At 37.6% G+C, this 15,558-nt stretch overlaps 1 pseudogene; it reads left to right on the top strand.

The window, feature by feature from the left end:
* Positions 1-211: 211 nt before the first annotated feature.
* LOC129053326 (adenylate kinase isoenzyme 6-like) lies at positions 212-6,249 on the top strand (annotated as a pseudogene).
* The last annotated feature ends 9,309 nt before the right edge of the window (positions 6,250-15,558 follow it).

The following is a 15,558-nucleotide window of genomic DNA, read 5'->3' as shown; positions in this document are numbered from 1 at the left end:
GCCCCACAATGTGCTCTGAGAAGTCTCCCTTTTCGTTCTTTCTTCTTTTTTTTTTTTCCAAATGGAGGAGAAGTCTCTTTTGTTACCTCCCTATGGACAACCTCAAATTTCCAAATGAAAAGACCCAGCATGGAGCCTCCAGGAAAGTGCACAGAATTCTGTGTAGTACGCAGGAGGAAGGGGGTTCCCACTGAGGGCAGGATCAGTCTGCATGACCCTGTTCAGGAATGTTCTCCTCATAGTACGGCCTCAAGGTGTAGGCATTCTCTGTGTGCACACAGTCCATGGCAGCCTCTGCCTGGGGAGCCATCCAGCTGCACACGTGCAATGGAGCAGTGATCTGGGTGAGTGTGTGGTTCTGGACCTCGTGACAATAAGGGGAGAGGGAGATACAGAGCCCACTGAACCCAGAACACTGCCATAGGCTACTTCTCTGAGACTTCCATCTGCTCTAGGATCTTCTTGCCCTGATAATCTGCCCTGAGGTCAGATAGAAGCAAATGGCCACCACTCCCGTGGATGCCCCCTGTCATACTGACAGCTCCCTAGAGGGAACTCAAGCAGTGGGGGCAGATTGTTTGGGTGGAAACTCTGGAGTTTTGGCTGGCTGGTTCATCCAATAAGCCCCTGGAACATGACACAGGTCAGGGGGAGATGAAACAGTGACATTACATTTTATTTTATTTTATATTTTATTCTATTTTATTTCATCTATTCTATTCTATTCCTTTCTATTCTATTCTATTCTATTCTATTCTATTCTATTCTATTCTATATTTTTTGAGAAGAAATCTCACTCTGTCACCCAAACTGGAGTGAATCAACATGATTTCAGCTCACTGCAACCTTCACCCACCGGATTCAAGGAATTCTTCTGCCTCAGCCTCCGAGCAGCTGGGACTACAGGCATGCATCACCACGCCCAGCTAATTTTTGCATTCTTAGTAGAGGTGGAGTTTCACAGTATTGGCCAGGCTGATATTAAGCTCCTGACCTTGTGATCTGCCCACATTGGCCTTCCAAAATTTTGGGATTACAGGCATGAGCCACCATGCCCGGCAGCCTTACCTTTACTTTCTTGACATGACAAAGTGTTTTGTGAAGTTCAGGCTGTGGTACTTGAGCAGCTCCAGTGGTGAATGGCTTAGGAAGCAAGGGCTAGTGGGCTTGGGGTTGAGCAATAGGCTGTAGGCCTACAAGGAGGAAGTGGGCACTGAGCAAGTGCCCTGGTTGTCTGTCCACAGACCCAGAAAAAATGACATCCCAGGAGTTTGTGGGGAGCTGGCAGAGACTTACTGGATCCAGTAAATGCCCCATGCGGATGCAGTGATGGGGCACTTCTTGTCCTAATCTGTAATTACAAAGAGGTACATGAAATCCCTTTGCATCTTGCAGTTTCCAGGAAGTGGGTTCCAGATGCTCATGCTAATCACTTTTAGGCACTGAAAGCGCTTCAAGAATGGTCAAGCAGAAATAAGGTCTTCATTTCACCTAGGACCCTCTTCTTTGCTCCCTTTGGGAGTTCCACCTTCCAGTCTTGGCTCTGGAGACACCATGGTCCCTCCTGGGTCCCTGGCAAGATGTACACAGGTGGCACACTGTCAGTGAGGCTCATATGCAAGCCATTCTTTCACTTCCTACTGTTTGAGGGACTCAAGGCTGGTAGTCAGCACAGGGCCACCCAAGACCAGATCTCTCCACCTAAATTTGACCCTGGTTTGAGTGCCTCTAGGCCAGACCCCTCCATGTGGGAAAACCTGGTCCTCAGCCTCTGGCCTCCATGCTCCCCATCCCTTTTTTCAATCCTGGCCCCAATGTCTCCCCCACCTCTCAGGTCATTGGAGAAGATACTCGGGAAAAACAAGCAGCTTTAGTCAGCCCTGCTAAAGTTGGCAGATGGGCCCAGGCTCTCAAGCTGCTCTTGGGAGCGGCTCAAGTGGAAGCAGGCCTTGAATAGTGTGTGTAGTTCTTTCAAGGAGAGGGAAGTAGGATGTTACCAGGGCCCTGTACCTTAAAACATCGCATCTAGCACAGAAAATAGTTTGCAAGATGCTCTCGTGGGTGATTTCAATTTTCAACTTTAGGCTTCCATTTTCAAATTCCATAATGAACACATTAGGTGGGGTTCTAATTTCAACACACACACACTCACACAGACACACACTCCTGTCTGCTAGTGGGCAGAGATCCTTTCTTACAAAGAATCTTCTGACAAATGCCTCTGAATCACATGTGGGTCTTGAAGAGCTGACAAGGCTAACTGCTTTTTATCCACTAGTGTCTTGGGTAGATGGAGCATTTAGAGCTGCCTTTTTGGGCAGCCCTAATGCAGGGTTGTGCTGAGGACTCCCCAGGGCCTCCAAATTCAGGACTATCTTCCAGTTTGTGTTTCACTGAATTTTAATGGTGGCTGTTTTGGGAAAGAGGAAAGGTTCTGTGATCAACTATGGGCACCATTGAGCTACAAATCTTTTCCACACTTCCTCTTAGCAAGCAGGTAGACCCTGGGAACATGAGTGGCTTTTCCCCAGGGAACATGAGTACATGAGAGATTTTGCTTTACAACCAGGTGAATCTCACCACAGCAGTTGGTGCTGTACTGGGCAGATTTCTCCACTCAAATACTGTGAATCTTTTTAAGTTTTTTGTATTTCTTTTTTCCGCAAGACATCATTTATCTTTATAGAATTTTATTGGGCTGATATGAAGGCTGGCTTGATACTGCCTGATTTTTTTAGAATCACAACTCTGCTCTTTAACTTGTGGGCTATGAAGTTATAAGGTGTTGGTGTGACAGGCTGAGAAGCAGGCGTGTGCTCCAATCCTACATTCATATGCTTATCTGTGACACAAGACCTCCAAGGATTGGGGAAGTCCTGCCTGGCCCTTCTTTTGGGGTCCCTCCTCTAGGCAGTCTACCCAACTTCCAATCCAGCCTTCCCTCATACACAACCCTGAGACCTCCTGCATCTCCTCACTGTTTTGCAGCCCTGGGAAGTGGTTTGGCGTGTTTCTGTCCCGGTGCAGTGAGAAGCAAGTGCAGTGACACATTTTTTCATGGACCATCATCACCGGCTAAATCTCCTGCAATGTCTCCCTACGGGACACCTGCAGGAAGATGGTCCCAACAACTCTGATAAGAAACCGCATGGCTGGAAGCAAGGACTTACCATTTCCCCAGCCCAAAGCCCGGAGAATCTTTCCCAAAATTCTCAGGTTTCCACTTTTTGAATATTTAATTCTTTTTAGAATCCCAGGCCCCCTCTATAGATGCCATGCCTACCTACACCTGTCTGTGTGTGCAGAATAGAGCCTGTCCACACTGACTATTCCTCCAGACCAAGAAAAATCCCTATGCAGAGTAGGGGGAGATGGAAAAACTAAGGGAGACAAAATGGCAGGTTTATCTCATCCCTCACCCAGTGCTAAGGTCCCCAGGGCAAACAGCTTTTGCCTTCAAATTCAAGTTAACAGCTTACAAAATATATTCATTTTTACTTTCCCCACTCTCTTACTAATGTTACAAATTTTGTCGCTATATATTGTGTGTATTTTCACAGAGATTGAAGAATTTAATACACCATTATTATTACAATAGCAAATTTTGTATCAGTGTATATACTTATATTTAATAGAGAGCTTTATATTTTCATATGGTTTTATGATGCTGTCCAGCATCATTTTATGTTTCAACATAATTGACTATCATATGCATTTTTTCTAGGGTTATTTTAGTAGTAAGCAACATTAGATTTTTTATTTTAAACTTAAAAACGTTTTATTTTTTCTAATTTTTGAAGTACTGTGTTTTCCAGATCAATTATTCTTGGTTACTATTATTTTTGTTTCATCACAGAAACGTGTAAGGTTCTCAGAATCTCCTCTTTTTCTTCCAAATAATATTTATGTCATTTTCTTCCTATATTCTTTTTATAAGACTCTTTCTCTGAATATATTGGTCTACTTGATGTTGTCCAGTAAGTCTCATATTTCACACTCATTTTTTTCCATTTTTTTCAAAAACTAGTTTCCAGGCCTAAATATTTGTGAATAATATATGTTTAATTTTCTGAATCTATTTTTGATCCATTTTTTGCTGTTGTGTCTCTGTAGCGAATTTGTAAATGACAGTTATTGGATCCTTCAATGCCACAATTTCTGTTGGGTTTTTAGAAAAAGGTTTCATATCTTTGTTGATATCACATTTTGGTCATTTATTATTTTTAAATGTTATTCAATTGTTTATTTTTGTTTTATTTTTGTTCACTGAGTAATTTTAATTGTTTTCAATTCTTTATCACATATGCAAAAATCTTCATTACTTAAGAGTCAACTTCTGGATATTTATTTTGTTTCTTCCAGTGAAGTGTATTTCCCAAATTCTTCGTATGACTTGTAATTTTTTCATAAGATCTGGAAAATTATACAATGTCCATCAAATCTAGCATTTAAAGCCTGCCATGGCTGGGCACAGTAGCTCAGGCCTGTTATCCCAGCACTTTGGGGGACCAAGACATGCAGATACTCGAGGCCAGGATTTTGAGACCAGACTGGCTAACATAGCAAAACCCGTCTCTACCGAAAATACAAAAAAATTAGCTGAGTATTGTGGTGTGCACCTCTCATCCCAGCCATTAAGAAGACTGAGACAAGAGAATTGCTTGAACCCAGGAGACGGAGGTTGCACTGAGCTGAGATTGCTCCACTGCACTCCAGCCTGGGCTACACAGCAAAATTCTTTCTCAAAAATAAATAAATAAATAAATAAATAAACTGCCTTAGTAAAGGGGGATATTAACAGCAGTCATCCAGGCTATAGATTCTGGGGGCTTCAAAGATGCATTCTCAGGTATTTCTTCTCTGAATCTGGGTGTATTTCTCAGTTAAATATAATTTGTTTCATTGTTTTTAGATTGATTACCTATTTTCTTCCCCAGTTGACTGTCTGTGGTATTGCAGCTTCTCTAGTGCTGCAATTTTCTTTCTTCTCATCAGACACAACTGTTATCTGTATGACTCCATCATGTCCTTCAGCACTCCATGTCTATTCATTAGGCAATCTCTTGAAAGGAAAAACATTTCAACACATACACTACAGCTTTAATTCTTTCCTGAGGAAGACGCTGGGAGTTGGGCATATTCTGGTGAGCCCAATTACTATTGTGGGGAAGAAAAAAAAAAACACTCTGGTGGATAGTCTGTAGCAAAGAAAAGATTCCTGCAGTGTGAAAAGAGAGGAGGCAACAGCCATATACAAAGCAAGGTAAAAATAAATGAGCAGGTAACCCATAGGAGAGGTCCAAAGGTCACAGAGAAAGCAAGAGTTTAAATATGGTTTGGTCATCTCTGTTCTAATGGAAATTGTTTTAGAAAAGCCTAATTTTATTTTTCTTGCTGTCACAGAGAAACATGTTCCTGTCCCATGCTTACTATGCTCTTCAATATTCTACGGCTTCCTTTCTCCCTCCCAGAATCTTCCAGTGCATTCACACTGAAAACCAAAGTCCTCCCAGAATCTGTAAGAATCTACATGATCTGACTAGATTTCATTAGTTTTGGGAACTGGGGAAATCTGCACACATTTCTGGAGACCTCTATGTTATGCAATTTTTAAATAAATATGTGGTTTCTCAAGTCAAAAGTGTGTGAAGGGAGTTGTGGAGGTATTGAGAGGCATTGGGATTTGTTTTAGAAATTCCAAGAACAGTAGTGCAAAGGACATGTGAACAAGGCACTCGGCGCCATCACAGCAAGCCATCATTGCCTCTCAGCATCCTGCTCACCAGTACCCCAGGGGTTGGAAGAACCTTACTAGGCACAGAACTTGCATCAATATCAGGACTGAAATACATTGATGTGGGTGATTTATCTTGAGAAGAGCAATTGTATGATGGCTATGATGAAGAGTATGATTGTCCCATTTTAGATGAAGACAGATTAGTTGATGAGTTAGATAACCAAATGAGAGAAGGTGGAGTTATTGTTTATTACCAAGGTTTTGATTTCTTCCTTAAATGCTGGTTTCATGTAGTTTTTGTGCTGAGGACAGATACCAATGTATTGTATGAAAGACTTGAAACAAGGGGTTATAATGAGAAGACTCTAACAGACAATATTCAGTGTGAGATTATTCAGGTTCTTTATGAAGAAGCCACAACATCCCACAAGGAAGAAATCATGCATCAGTTGCCCTGCAATATACCAGAAGATCCAGAAAATAATGTAGATCAGATTGGCTGGGTGCAGTAGCTAACGCCTGTAATCCTGGCACTTTGGGAGGCCAAGGTGTGTGGATCACGAGGTCAAGAGATCAAGACTATCCTGGCTAACATGGTGTAACTCCATCTCTAGTGAAAATACAAAAAAAAAAAAAAAAAAATTAGCCGGGGCATGGTGGTGGGTGCCTGTAGACCTGGCTTCTCAGGAGGCTGAAGCAGGAGAATGGCATGAACCTGGGATGTGTAGCTTGAAGTGAGCTGAGATCGCACAATTGCAATCCAGCCTGGGCAACTGAGTGAGACTCCATCTCAAAATAAATAAAAATAAATAAATAAATAAATAAATAAATAAATAAATAAATAAGAAAATAATCTAGATCAGATCTAGAAATGGATTAACAGTGGATCAAATATCATAACTCTTGACTTATAAAGCCAGCTACTTTATAATGATTCTTGTTGATATTACTCTGCCGACATCATACAAATTGTTCAAGTATCAGTAACACTTTATTCAAATCATGTGCAGGACTAGCAGGTGGATAGTATAGAGGTTTATGCCTGTGTTTCTTTTCCTCCATGAGAAACCCAAACACCTGAAATATAATGAATATAGTATTATTAAGGATTGAGACAAAAACTGTACTTTTACAACAAATCGCTAAGGAATAAATAAATCTGACAAAATGGGTGGATATGTTTTAAGTTTATTACAGAAAAAAATGCAGATGATCTCTTAAAATAAAACTAAAGACTAAAGAGAAAGCATCAGAGTATTCCTTTTTTCTTTCTATAAATTAGAAAATTAGGGAAGTGTCGTACTCTATACAAAATTTAAAAGGTACAAAAGAGCATATTGAAAAGTCAGGTCTCCCTTCCAGACCACAATATCCACAGGCACTCCAGGATCCTTCGCTTTAGGAAATAATGTTATTGGTTTCCCGTATGTCTTTTGAGAGGTTTTATGCCTGGATAGTGTATATATATATGTGTGTATAATTTTTTTAAGAATATAGTAGTACATTGCACACACTATTCTGTATCTCTCTTTTTTTACTTAATATATTTGGAGATTATATCATATCAGTACAGAACTCCCTGTTTTCCTTTTTTTTTTAGCTGAGATATACATATCATACAATAAAATTTACAATTTTGACGTGTATATTCAGAACTGGATATGGTGGTTTATGCCTGTAATCCCAGTAGCTGGGGAGGCTGAGCTGGAGAATTGCTTGAGGCAGGAATTCAAGAACAGCCTAGGCAACATAGTGAGACCTTAGACTCTACAAACAAACATAAATGAAATATATAATCCATTGGTTTTTAGCTTACTAATAAGGTTATGACTGTCACCACTGTGGGGAGGCAGTGATGATAAAGGAAAATCCTATACGCTTTAGCAGTCACACTCTATTCTTTCCTCCTCATCCCTTTGCAATTACTAGTCTGCTTTCTGTCTCTATGGATTTGCATATTCTGGATATTCCATATAAATGGGATTATACGATGAAAAAAGAAATTCCAGGAACACCAGAGAGAGACGACACATGTTTTCTGCTTTATAATTTCACATCCTATGAAGGTTTAAAACATAATTCTACCAAAAAATTGATGGAAAACCTTTATGTACAAAAGTATCTTGTTAAATAGAAGAAAATTATTTTATGGAGAATTCTTTTTTCTTATCAGGACCTAATCTGAAAAATTTAAACTGTACATGCCAATAATATCTACTGTAATGTAAGATGGTTTATTGTATATATTCATTTTATGGATTCCTTACAAAAACTTTTCCCATTGGGGAAATTAGAACATTGCTCTACATACATTGAATTTCCAATTATTACCTTATTTCTCACTTATTATTTTGTGATTCTGTCTTCTTTAACATGAAGATTATTATCACTGTGTTTTCACTTTCTGAATTGTCATATGTCTGTAATTTGTCTGTAATCTTAGTTTCAGTTCTACAATAGCATGCTCAAGGCCTGGCATGGTGGCTCATGCATTTAATCCCAGCATTTTGGGAGGCAGAGGTGGGCAAATCATGAGGCCAAGAGTTTGAGACCAGCCTGGCCAACATAGTGAAACCCCAACTCTACTAAAAATACAAAAATCAGCCAGGTGTGGTGGCATGCACCTGTAATCATAGTTACTTGGGAGGTTGAGGAAAGAGAATCACTTGAAACTGGTAAGTGGAGTTTGCAATGAGCCAAGATCCTTCCATTGCACACCAGCCTGGGCAGCAGTGAGACTCTGCCTCAAAATATAAATACATAAATAAAACAATAAAACATTCTCAAATATATATTGTATATAATTATGTAACTTATTAAAATATTTGTCTTGTAAGTTTCATCGACTTTAGGCACAGTGTTATTACTAACATTTTCTTCCAGTTTCCTCAACTTTCAGCTGAATAAGAGCACAACTTATTCCCAATTTTATTTTATATATCATTTCTTTGTAAAATATTTAAAATATATATAATTATTATATTTAGAAATGTAAGACTATTCTTCTAAAGGCTAGATTACAGCCTTATCATTTTGTAAGAAAAGCAGCAATGGGCTGGGCATGGTGGCTTATACCTGTAATCCCAGCACTTTGGGAGGCCCAGCCAGGTGGATCACCTGAGGTTAGAAGTTTGAGACAAGCAGCCTGACCAACATGGAGAAACCCCATCTCTACTAAAAATAGAAAATTAGCTGAGTGTGGTGGCATATGTCTGTAATTCCAGCTGCTCAGGAGGCTGAGGCAGGACAGTAGCTTGAACCTGGGAGGTGGAGGTTGTGGTGAGCCGAGATCATTGCCCTCCAGCCTGGGAAACTAGAGTAGAACTCTATCTCAAAAAAAAATGGGAAAACAAAGCAGCAACATATCAATATATCAGTAGCATAATTTTGAAGTTTCTTTAGTATTACTTAAATGCTTATTTTCTAAAACGTTCTCATCAAAGCTCTTTATGAATAATTATAATGTGTTTTCTTTGAAATTTTGTTGCCCTAACTGTATGAAACAATTCAAAATTAATGCTTTTCATGGATGCACAGTCAGAGTTGAAAATTGTAGTTATCTAGAATTTTTTCTCTGTTTATTGAGGATTTTATGGGTAAAAGTTGGTCTTCATTATGTTTTGTATTTTATATTTCTGTATTTTTCAGAGTAGGCTGCCTCACATCAGTTGCGTTTCTATTTTCTACCTATTTATTATGGTTTTGAATTGCAGTATTCAAATCAGAATTTTGGGGGTTAATGTTAATTTCAACTTTGTTTGCAATTTTGTATCTGTTTCATTTTTTTAGGGCAGGCCAGATTATATCAGTTTACTGTTTTTAGTTTTAATTTATATGCTATAATTTTGTATGACAATTGTCAACTCAGTACATCTTAATACAGTGTGAGGCAAAAGTCAATCATGAATCAGCTCTACTTCCGTTGTCAATATAATCATCTAATTGTTTGCTAGTATAAACATTACCACTATTTTGTTTATGATTTGTATATTTTTCTTCTTGGCTGGTGGCCAACAATTGATTCTGTCTAGGTGATATTCATGGAAATTGTCTTAATTTCAACATCTTTATCTTATAATATCTTAGTGTGAAAGAAACTGTTTTGTGGTTTGAAGGTAAATTTTTAGAAAATTTGTAACTCTATCTCTGTTAGTTGTCATATTTATTTTTAAGACAGAGTCTTGCTCTGTCACCCAAAGTGCATTGGCACAATCTCAGCTCACTGCAACCTCCACCTCCCCGGTTAAAGCAATTCTCTTGCTTCAGCCTCCTGAATAGCTGGGATTAAAGGCATGCACCATGCCTAGCTAAATTTTGTATTTTTAGTAGAAATGGGGCCAGCTTGATCTTGAATTTTTAATCTCAAGTGATGTGAACACCTTGACCTCCCAGAGTGTTGGGATTACGGGTCTGAGCCACCTGCCCTCAGGTGTCATTGTTAATTTTAATTGTAGTAAAAATACATAACATAAAATTGAGAATCTTAAATATTTTTCTTATACAATTTAGCCATGTTAAGTGTATTTACATTGTTATGCAACATATCTGTAAAACTTTTTTCTGTTGCAAAACTAAAACTCAATATAAATTAATAATACCCATTTTTTTTTTTTACCACCAGGCTCCTGATGAAAACCATTCCATTTTCTGTTCCTAAGAGTTTCAATACTTTAGATATTACATGTAAGTGGAATCATAGAGTATCTGTTTTATTGTGGCTAAATTTACTTAGCATCATGTGCTCAAGGTTTATCTTTATTGTGGATGTTACAAGATTTTCTGCTTTTAAATGCTGAGTAGTTTTCCATTACTTTTATATCACAAATTGTATTTATTCATTTATTTGGTGAGGAAAGTTTTTTTTGCTTTCAAATATTTGCCTTTGTGAATAATGTTTCAATATGTATAGATTTTCCAGTAACTATATGCTCATATGTGCAAGGTTTTCATCTGTGCTACATTGTGTTTTATTGGAAATCTTTTCTATTTTTATGCCAGAACAAAACTATTTTTATTACTGTAGCTTTGTAATGTGCTTTGAAATAAGAAAAGGTGACATCAATAACATTATTTTTTTTTAAAACATTTTTTGGGCTCTTTTTTATCCCTTGAGATTCCATATAATTTGTTGGTTACTTTTTATATTTCTTAAAAAAAAAAAGTTAATTTAACAGGGATTGCATTGAATCTTCAGTTCACTAGGAAGTATGAACATTTTCACACTATGAAGCCTTACAAACTTTGAACACAATCATGCTCAAAAGTGAGTTGTTTAATTTCCATTTGTGCTGATATTTTTGTTTTCTTCTGTTGTTGATTTCTAGTTTTATTCAATTTTGATCAGAAATAATAGTCTTTAAGATTTCTATTCTTAAAAAATTGGGAAGTCTTGTTTTGTGGCCTCATAGGTGGTGTATCTAGGAGAATGTTTTATGAACTATTGAGAAAATTGTGTTCTGTTGTTGTGTATTCTGTATATTCTCGTTAGGTCTAATTTTTTTTCTGGTGTTTTCATAATTTCTGTTTCCTTATTAATATTTAGGCTAGCTTTACTATTTATTATTAAAAATTTGAATTAAAGTATTGTACTATTATTATTTTTCTGTCTATTGTAATAATTATTTCAATATTTGCTTTGTGCATTTGGAAACACTGGTGTGAAATATTTATGTATATATATATACACACACATATATAATAAAATTTCATAAGTTCTAAGTGAATGAGCCCTCTTATTATTATTTAATTGCCTTCCTTTTCTCCTGTGACAGTTTAGACTAAAAGTTTATTTTTATTCTTGAGAAACAGTCTCACTCTGTGGCCTAGGCTGGAGTGCAGTGGCACAATCTCAGCTCACTGCAAGCTCCGTCTGCTGGATTCATGCCATTCTCCTGCCTTTCCTCTCGAGTAGCTGGGACTACAGACACCCACCACCACTCCTAGCTATCTTTTTGTATTTTTAGTAGAGATGAGGTTTCACCGTGTTAGCCAGAATAGTTTCCATCTCCTGATCTCGTCATTCGCCAACCTTGGCCTTTCAAAGTGTTGAGATTACAGGCGTGAGCCACCATGCCCAGCTGACTTAAAGTTTGTTTCATGAACTAAGACTAAAATGTGTTTTCCCTAACATGGATCTGACCAGCACTGCTCTAATTTGATTTCCATTTACATCAAAAGTCGATTTTGATCTTACTACTTTCAGCCTAGTTTTGACATTAAAGCTAAAGTGAGTCAATTACGGAGAGGATAAAGTTGTTGCTGTTGTTGTTGTTGTTTATTAATCCCTCTCTTCAATTTACATGTTTTGATTGAAAATTTAAGTTCATAATATAAAGTTACGTTTTTGAAATTGAAGAACATATTGTCATTGTTTTCTCTGATTTTTATAGCTATGTGGTCCACTTTACCCACTCCTTTTAATCTTCCCATTTGTGTTGATTTTTGTAGTGACATGCTTTAATGTATTTGTGTGCTGTATGTATCTCTGTAAATATTTTTCTTGCGGTTACCATGGGGATTTCATAAAACTTTTTTTTTTTTTTTTTTTTTGGAGATGTAGTCTGACACTGTTGCTCAGGTTGGAGTGCAATGGTGCGATGTCAGCTCACAGCAACCTCTGCTTCCTGAGTTCAAATGACTCTCCTGCCTCAGCCTCCCCAGGGCCTGGGATTACAGGGCAACACCACCATGCTTGGATAATTTTTTGTATTTTCAGTAGAGACGGGGGGTTTCACCATGTTGACCAGGCTGGTGTCAATCTCCTGACTTCATCATTTGCCCATCTCGCCCTCCTAAAGTGCTGTGATTACAGGCATGAGCCACCATGCCCAGCCTGTAACACTAATTTTAATTGCATACAAACATTCTTTCTCTTTCCATCCACCTCAACTTAATATTATTGATGTCACTAATATCTTTTTAAATTATATATCATTAACAAATATTTTTACTTATTTTTAGGCTTTTTAAAATTATATTTCATAATTACATATGTTTTCTGAACCATCATTTGAATTCATCAGAATCTTATTTTTGTGCCTGCATATTTCTTTTCCAGAGAGTTATGTACTTTCATCTAATTTTGTGATGCTATTTATCATCACTTCATTTTTGTCATGAGAAAATCTCTCTTTAGCATTTCTTGTAATGCAGTCCAAGTGGTGATATGCTATTGCAGTATGTTGTCATCATGAAAAGACTTTACTTTTTCTTCATTTTGATAAATAGTATATCTGGATATAGTATTATTGCTTAAAATTATTTGTTCTTTCAGCACATTGACAATATTACCCATGTCCCTTCTGGCTGGCAAGATTCCTGCAGCTAGATTCACTGATTATCTCATAGAAGCACCCGTATAAAAGACACATAGCTTTTCTTTTTTGACTTTCAAGATTATCTACTAGTCTGTGACTTTCAAAACTTTGCTTATAATTTTTCTCATTAGGAATCTTTTTGTGTTTATCCTAGTTAAAATTTGTTGAACTTTTTAATTTTTATATTTTATACTTAGGCTTGATAATTTCTCAGGCATTTTTTCTTTTTATATTCTTCAACTCCATAATTTGCTCTTTAATATTTTTATGTTATTGTTTATGTTCTTATTTTCCTGATTTTATTTCATTGTCTGTGCTCACATTTTGCTCACTGAACACCATTTAGATAATTATTTTTAAATTTTGTATGTAATTTATACCTCTCTATTTCTTTAGGGTAGATTTCTGGGTATTTATCTTTTTTTAATATTATTTTGTTATATTACCCTAATACTTTGTATATGTTGTAATTTTTGGCTGATTATATTATATTACATTATATATGTCCATTAAACTTGGCCATTTAAAATAATCACTGGTCACAGTTTTTACATAGAGGCTTTGTTCTGAGAGAATCTGACAGAATTGGTTGGCCTAGAAATTCTGAAGTTCTCTCAAACTTTTTCCCAAGATTCATTTTCTTTTATTACAGTTGGTCTCAGCCAAACCAATCTGTCACTCAAAGTACACCACCATGTCTTTGAGCATTCTGAAGCCAGGAGTTGGGAGTCCATTCCTACATGCACCATGCTGTATTGAGAAGGAGAAAGAACTGTCGTGTGTAAATGCACAAAACATTCCTTTCTTTTGGCGGGGGGGATGTGGTTTCACTCTCGTTGCCCAGGCTGGAGTTCAATGGCACGATCTCAGCTCACTGCAACCTCTGCCTCCCAGGTTCAAGTGATTCTCCTGCCTCAGCCTCCCGAGTAGCTTGGATTACAGGCATACGCCTCCATGCCCAAATAATTTCACATTTTTAGTAGAAAATGGGTATCTGCATGTTGTTCAGACTGCACTTGAACTCCTGACCTCAAGTGCTCTGCCTGACTTGGCCCCACACAATGCTGAGATGACACGCATGAGCCACCGCACTTGGTCACAAACATTCCTTCTTGTGAATGTGAAGGCCATGCATGTCCCTGACAAATAAATTTTAGACTTTTTAAAAAATTTGATATGGGTTTGGGGGTAATCTAAACACTACTAGCTACAAGAAATCCTCATGTAACTTTGTCAATTGTGATGCAACAGCATCCATCAGCATTAATAGCCTGTATGAAGTGCATTTTTACACTGAGTTCTCCAAAAAGTCCTCAGTGTAGAGATGAGAAAACACAGGCTATGCAATTTCAAATGGCTGCTGTATCAGCACATGGGTCAGACTTAAGAACCTTCCAGAGAGGGCTGCATGAAATTTCCTCTAAATTATCTGAAACACAGAAGCTTCTGACATTGAGTGCAAGAAACTGGAGAAGCCATATTTCCTCTCCATTTTGGAGACAGTGAACAGGGCAAGACAACTTAGAAAGAATTAAATCAATATTTTTTTCTTCCTTTTTTTTTTTTTTTTTTTTGAGACAGAGTCTCGCACTGTCACCCAGGTTGGAGTGCAGTGGCAGGATCTCAGCTCACTGCAAGCTCAGCCTCCTGGTTTCATGCCATTTTTCTGAATCAGCTTCCTGAGTAGCTGGGACTACTGGAGGCTGCCACCACTCCCGGGTAATTTTTTTGCATTTTTATTAGAGACGAGGCTTCACTGTGTTAACAAGGATGATCTCGATCTTCTGACCTTGTGACTTGCTCACATCGGCCTCCCAAAGTGCTGGGATTACAGGCATGAGCCACCATGCCTGGCTCTCCTTTCGTTAATATTAAAAAAAAATCTTAAGAAAGAGACACAACATTTTCAGGCCTGGTAAGAAGACAACTGCTGGGAGACTGCAGGATTGATGACAGAATCAAAGATCTGAGGCGATAAATTGAGGAACAGAAAATCCATATCTATATTTAAAATAACAACTAATAAGTGACTGAAACATATCAGTTGGAAAAATGGAAATAAAGGAAACAATGTGTTTTTTATTGGCACCACAGATATGAGATTGTCAGAAAATTAAAAGAATGTTAATATCCAGGAGAGGCTGGGTTCAGAGAAGCAGCTTTACTCAGGGACTGTTGATGACAATGTACTTGCCACAGACCTTGTGGAAATTCATCTGGCTGAAGCTTTAAAAATTTTACACATGTCTATCCTTTTACCCAGTAATCAGTTCCCTGGCAATCTACCATTAATACATATCATGTTCTTAATTGTGTCCCTTCTCCCAAATTTATATGTTGATATTCTAATATTTATATGTTGACATCCTAAGGCTAATGTAGTTAGCCTCAAATTGTGAGTGAGTGTGTGTTTGGACATATAATTTTTAAAGAGGTGACTATGATTAAGTAAGTTCAGTAAAGTGGACCATAATCTAACATGACTGGAGTCCTTTTAAAAAGAGT

This window comes from Pongo abelii, chromosome Y, assembly GCF_028885655.2.
Source record: "Pongo abelii isolate AG06213 chromosome Y, NHGRI_mPonAbe1-v2.0_pri, whole genome shotgun sequence".
Classification (NCBI taxonomy): Eukaryota; Metazoa; Chordata; class Mammalia; order Primates; family Hominidae; genus Pongo; species Pongo abelii.
The sequence above is the reverse complement of the archived record's forward strand: the minus strand, read 5'-3'. Positions and strand labels throughout refer to the sequence as shown.